At 39.7% G+C, this 6,648-nt stretch overlaps 1 pseudogene; it reads left to right on the top strand.

The window, feature by feature from the left end:
* Positions 1-1,562: 1,562 nt before the first annotated feature.
* LOC108984838 lies at positions 1,563-2,063 on the top strand (annotated as a pseudogene).
* The last annotated feature ends 4,585 nt before the right edge of the window (positions 2,064-6,648 follow it).

A 6,648-nucleotide genomic window follows, 5' to 3' on the forward strand; every position in this document is an offset into this window, starting at 1 on the left:
GGAGGCAAGGCAGCGCGGCGTTGACTGGGCTACGATTATGGTTTCTTTTTGCATGGCATCTGCCGTAGCCATAGCACTAGTGTCCATTCAAGTGCAATCACATGAACTCCCCACAGCCATCTACGTTTTCTCTCTAGCAATCGCATTGGCCTTTTCTTCTTTCTTTGTCAGCGAATCCATCAGTTCCAAGTTGGACGTGGCAGGTCATTTGCTCAAGAGATTTGGCATGTTTCTCACTGCAACCGCCTTCTTCGTCGCCATTGCCTTTCCGTTTCCTTCTTATTTCAAAATTATAAGTTGGTTTGTGTACGCCATTTCCTTTCTCGCCATTTTAGTCTGCCATTGTTTCTAGCATACGCTCTTATAGAAAATAAAATGAAAAATGAGATTGAGAGAGGAGAAGGATGGACATTGGAGAGAGAATTTGAGGGTTAGTTCAAGAACGAAGTCCAAGACCTCAGTTAACTGAGTTTATATGTTTGTTGGGCCACCAGCCATGTTTTTCGGACTGTTAGGATAGCAAGTTATGGGCCGTACCCAGTTTTATTTCCTTTCCATGCTGATTAGTTTCAGTAGCCTGGCCCATGTAAGGGTCAGCAAATTAAGTACCGAGCCAGGGGCTCTCGTCGTCTTTGTCCACATTGTAATAGAAAGTATTTTTATTTTCTTTCTTCCTTTCTTCCTTTTTCTTGGAGACCCTCAAAGTTAGATCCTTCTAGGGGTACAATTTGAATCCAAAAATGTGTTTTTGATCACTTTGAGACCCAGGAATAATATTTGGAGCTAATTGACTAGTTCAATATTGAAGTGGGCAGGGGGTAGGGTACCCCGCCACTGGGAAGAGGAGGCGGGGGGATGGCGGTGAAAACCCCACCCCTGGCCCATACGAGGCTGTGGGCGGGGAACGGGTTACCCCGCACCGTATGGTGCGGGTAGCACCCCTAGATCTTTCTTTTCATTGCATCGCTTCAGAAGATTTTGGAGCTTCTACGGCAAACTCAGCAAGGCTATCTCAAGTTTTTCTGCAGCATTTAAAGGATTTTAGGAACAATTTTGAAGAAAACGTAACCCATTTGGAGCACCAAGTTTGTGCGGTGCAGGAAGACAAGGAACATACAGCGACGGATTCCTTGTGCGATTTCATTCTTTGACTAAGGTTGCTTCTCTCTCAGATTCTAATTCTTGATAGTGAAATCTCAAAAATCTCCAAAGGAACTAGTGGATTTGTCTTCAATCTCTAAGGTCGCTGACTTTGGTGACATTGGAGAAACCTTCACTATGGCGGCGGATCTGGTTCTTTAGCTTCGTTAGAATCACTGTTTACTTCTGACCTTACTTCATCTTCCATAGTCACAGTTGAAGTGGGCAAATCGGACACCAGTATGCAACCTTCAATCCAAGTGGTGGGTCAAGGAAGGGGAGGAGAGTTTCGGAAGAAAATAAGGAAAATAAGAAAAAAAAAAAAATACCACAACCTCCAGCTTGAGTGAGTCAATGTCTACTCCAACGAGGCCAATTGCGGCCGCTTCGCTGAGATCAACCAGATGTTGACCTTTTAAATCATGAGAGAGATTTTCCTTCACGAGCTTATCAGCAATTCCTCTGATGCTTTGGATAAGATCCGACTCGAGCGTCTCACGGACAAGAGCAAGCTAGATGCTCAACCGAAGCTCTTAATTAGAATGGTCCCTGCAAGGTTAACAAGACCCTCTCTATCATTGACAGTGGCATCGACATGACCAAAGCAGATTTGGTTAACAACTTGGGGACAATTGGGAGGTTGGGAGACCAAGGAATTCATGAAGGAATTGCAAACCAAAGCGGATGTGAGCATGATTGGTCTATTCAGTGTGGGTTACTACTCGGCTTACCTTGTTGTGGAGAAGGTCGTTGTTGCTGCGAAGCACAACGAAGATGAGCAGTACATTTGAGAACCTCAAGCCAGTGGTTCATTCACCACGACAAGGGATGTTAACAAAGAGCTACTTGGCAGGGGCACTAAGATTACCCTCTTCCACGAGGAAGACTAATTGAAATACTTGGAGAAGAGGAGGATTAAGTAAAGAAGCATTCTGAGTTCATCAGTAATGAGATTATTTCTCAAAACGTATACCAAGTGTTTGAAAGAATGTGCATAAGAGAATATCAGCTATGATTCATTTGTATTTTTGTTGTACACATTGTATTGTGCCTTTTACAGTCATTTATATAGAGAAAGTATAAAGTTAAATACAATTAACTAATTTCCATATTTTTTGGATCTATTGACACTTGTCCTTTTCTAGTATATTCCTTATTTCTTTGTTGTACATTACTATCCTATGTTATGCATTACTTGGTGATTGCACTAGTGTTGTGAGTCACTTCCTCATGTAGTGTTGGGCTCCTGCTTATCGTAGTGTCTTCCTTAATAGCCCCTTTCGATGCAAGTGGCACTTGTGAAATTGTGAGACTTGACTGAAGAAAAAGAAAACGAGCAGCTTAGAGTGGTTTCGTGAGAATATCAGGCAGTTGATTTGTGCTTGACACAAGAGAAACATTGAGGGTTTTGGCTGCCACTCGATCCTTGACAGACAAGTTGCTCACAGATTATCACACCATAGAGTTGGTGGGTCAGTCAAGTAAATTCCTAGTTCCATGAGAAGAGACTGAATCCATAAGATTTCACAAGTCGTATTAGCAACGGCTTTATACTCGGCTTCAGTGGAGGATCTTGCAATAGTTGTCTGCTTTTTGGAACCCCAAGAAATAAGATGAGATCCAAAAATATATACAGAACCCGCATGTCGATTTTAGATTATCAGGGCAACTGGCCTAGTCAGCATCAGAGAAATCCAAGAGAGCAAGTTTAGAGCACATTGCCAAGTCTAAATTTTGGCTAGATATTCAAGTTTTGGCTATAGCATTAACCTTTGTCTAGATGAATCGATATTGGACTAGCTATCTTAAAGTGAAAAGAATAATATAATATTATATATTTCAATAATATTTTACAAAAAAAAAATTGTAATATTTTGCAAATACACTTCATATATTAATTAACAATTTAATTTTTACTTAAAATTCTTTACATGAATTCTTTGGAGCTCACTTCACTGGTCACCTTTATAATTCTTTACATGAATTTAGATTCATACTCTTAACTTACATGAATACTTTACATGTTTCTCCAGCCCACATGTGGCTAGGCAGCTACTAAAATAAAATAATAAGAAGAAGATAAACTTGCTGCATGTGTTCTGTTTTGCCGATCTAGTATGCAAAGAAGATTAATTGGTATGCATGTGTTTTGTTTTGCAAAGAAGAATAGTAAAGACATTTTATTCCTGATCTGGTATTCAAAAAAGATAAACTTGTTGCATGTGTTCTGTGTTGCATAATTTCAATCAAGCCATGCTCTTATACTTGACAGATGGGATTTATCATAGTTATTACAGAACTGGAAATTTTACATGCTATCAGTTTTGGACGAGTTTGGTGGTTACCATGCACATCGTAGTCCTGGCCATCAGTAATAAGACGTGCATACACTACAGTATGTATGGAAACTTTACCCAACCCACCAGGCCACCACTATTCACAAAGTGCAAACATGACTAGGCTTAGGTACATAAAAGTTCTAAGAGCTAAAATTACAACCAACTTGACCATGTCAATGATTTCTTTTTCGATGTATATCATTAAGACAAGGAATAGAGCGTACCCAGTGAAGATCCGTAAAAGCGGGTTCATCCACATAAAACCTTAACTTAGATGCCTCTTCTTCTGTAATGATAAACTTCCCAATGTGAATTACACAAGAAAAATGAAACTCCATATAGATATTTGATCATGGTCAAATGTAGAAAATAATTTTCAAAAAATAAACAATAAAGAATTGAAGGAAAATAACGTAACAAATGAGAAATCAGCTCGGGGACATACTAGAAAGACGAAGCTCAATGATCCATTTCCATGCATAAGTAACTTTTCTCAACGTGTCTTTAAATAAATCCTTTCTACTTAGCATAGCCCTGTTATCTTTTCGAAAGGTCTAAAAGGAGAAAAAATATCAAATTAAACTTTTTACAAATCAAAGGATTTCAAACATATTGGAGTTCACAAACTAAAGGATTGATTTCTCTACTGAAATCAATCCAAATCAGAAGAACAAACCAATAAATTTACAAATTGATAGAAGAAAACAAAAGATCAAATTTCTTGACCGTTTCCTAGATTGTCTAGTGGTATCGAGCCAAATTGGGCAAAAAGATGAAAAAAAACACTGGAAGTAGAAAAAATGACCGGATCGCTAGCAATGAGGCGAGAAATATGATCGGAGAGCTCTAAGGTGTGGCGAGAACTGGCCCAGACGGCCTTCATCTCCTCCACATCAAAATGAGACTTGCTCCTCTCGGTCGCCAAATGATCAACACCCGCCATTTCGAAACAATCCAAAGTTCACACAGAAACAAACACAAAAGTAGACCCAAAACCTAATCTTTAAGAGTAGTTTCAGCTATGAAGTTTTAATTTGATGAGTATATATAAGGACCTGTTGTTACGTTGGCTTTGTTTCTATAATAACTTTTAGGAAATTGCACAACCGACTACACAAATGTGGGACGACGAGAACCAACAAGTAAAGAGACTCAAGAATTTTTGGACCCAGGAACGGAGAGACAATCAATCGAAGAAGATTGAGGTCCTTGCAAAGAAAAACACACGTCGAAGAGAAAATGGGATGAAATAGAAAGAAAAGAGGGAGAGGAAAGCCTACACAGAGAAGAGGGAGAGAGGAGCGAGGAGCGAGGAAGAGAGATTATTGTTTGGGCTGGAAGACGATGGCAATGTGGAAAATCGATGGAGAGAAAGGGGCTTGCGGGTTGAAGAAGAGCCTGCAAGGTATCTCGTGATGGGGAGCTTTCAGGATGAAGAAAGGAAAAAGTGAGGGAAATGGGCAGCTTTCGAGATGAAGAAAGAGAAAAGAACTAGGGAAAGAGAGAGCATGAGGTAGATGAAATAATAAAATACACTTATCCAGCATGAACAATAACTCGCCAAGTTTGGAGAGCAGCCAAGAATTATTGTAGCTCAAGTGTTAAGCTCTGGACCATTGGCTAGTCCAATGTGGAGGCTTTTTCTCATATCTAACTAAAGTTTGGACTTAAATTGGAATTTAGTTAGGCCATTTTCAATGCTCTTAGAAGACTTAGCAAAATGAATACCAAGGTAAGAAGTGAGTCTTAGGTATCTAAGATTTCTTTTGACTGATTGCCAGTGAGGAATTTTCAGATTATGCATGTACTGACACACTTTATTGACTGCAAAAGAGATGTAAGGTCGAGTGAAAGCTAAGTATTGCAAGCTTCCAACAACACTATGATATAAGTGAGGAGCCTCAAAAAAGGTCCCCTCAAATGCCGTGAGTTTAAGTGACGAGGATATGAGAATAAAGACAGGTTTGGTTTGATGTATATTTGTACGATGAAGAAGATCATAAATATATTTAGACTGACTTAAGTACAAGCCATGGTTATTTTTGCAAATCTCAACTCTTAGGAAATACTGAAGTGGACCTAAGTTCTCAACTGGAAAAGACATACCAAGAGCATAAAAAAATTCTGAAATTAATTGCAGACTAGATCCAATGACAATAATGTCATCAATATATAAGAACAAATACAACATGAGATGCATTACGAGGAATAAAGAGTGAATTGTTAGATTTTGACTCCTGAAAATCCAATGAAAACAACTTGCTACTGAGTTTAGAAAAAAGGCACGAGGGGTCTGTTTTAAACCATAAATTGCCTTTTCAATTTGCACACATAAGTGGAAAAATCAAGATAAACAAAACTTATAGGTTGTTGCATATATACTGCTTCCTCCAATTCACCTTATAAAAACGTATTTTTTATGTCTAACTATTGCAGTGATCAGTCGAAGGAAACAACAAGTGAGTGTAAGAGATGTATGGTAGTGGGTTTGACAATAGGGGAAAAGATCTCGATCTAGTTACAAGGCGTGCTTTACTCCTTTCCAAGGTACCAACAACTTTCCTTTTGGTTTAAAACATTAAAGAATTGTGATGGGGGAACAAGCTCCCGAGTGTGATTTTTCAGGAGTGCTTGAAATTTGGTTTCCATGGCTTCTAGCCAGGCCTCTGTGTAGGTGGTGGGTTCTTCTGGAATCAGTGTAGGTGTAGTAATGGTGAGTGACAGTGAGTGTTTTCGATGAGGCTATGGTACAGTGCCATCTATGCGTGTAAAGGGTTTCTCAGTGTTTGCCTTGGCACGTGTGACCATCGGATGAGTGTTGGGGGATGGAGCTGCGATTGAAGAAGCCGGTTGTAGTGAGGATGAGGAGCTCGCCGAATCTGGAGATGAGGATTTTAGGGATTTATTTGAGATTGAGTGAGGGAGAAGACGAATGTGAGTTGGGAGAAGAGGTAGACGATGGGAGGGGACTTAAGTGTGATGGGTTTGAGCTAGAAGAGAAAAAGAGATAGAGTTGGGCCAGAACTGATCTGTTGTGAGTGGGAGTGTAATGATTGTGTGAGTGGGTCTTGTGTTTGTGATGGAGAGGGTCTGAAGTAAGAAAATGGCCCATAGGAATTGAGAGGAAATGGAATGGCAGAGTGAGTGTTTTGTGGTCCAGTGCCAAACA

The sequence above is a fragment of the Juglans regia genome, chromosome 2 (assembly GCF_001411555.2).
Source record: "Juglans regia cultivar Chandler chromosome 2, Walnut 2.0, whole genome shotgun sequence".
NCBI lineage: Eukaryota > Viridiplantae > Streptophyta > Magnoliopsida > Fagales > Juglandaceae > Juglans > Juglans regia.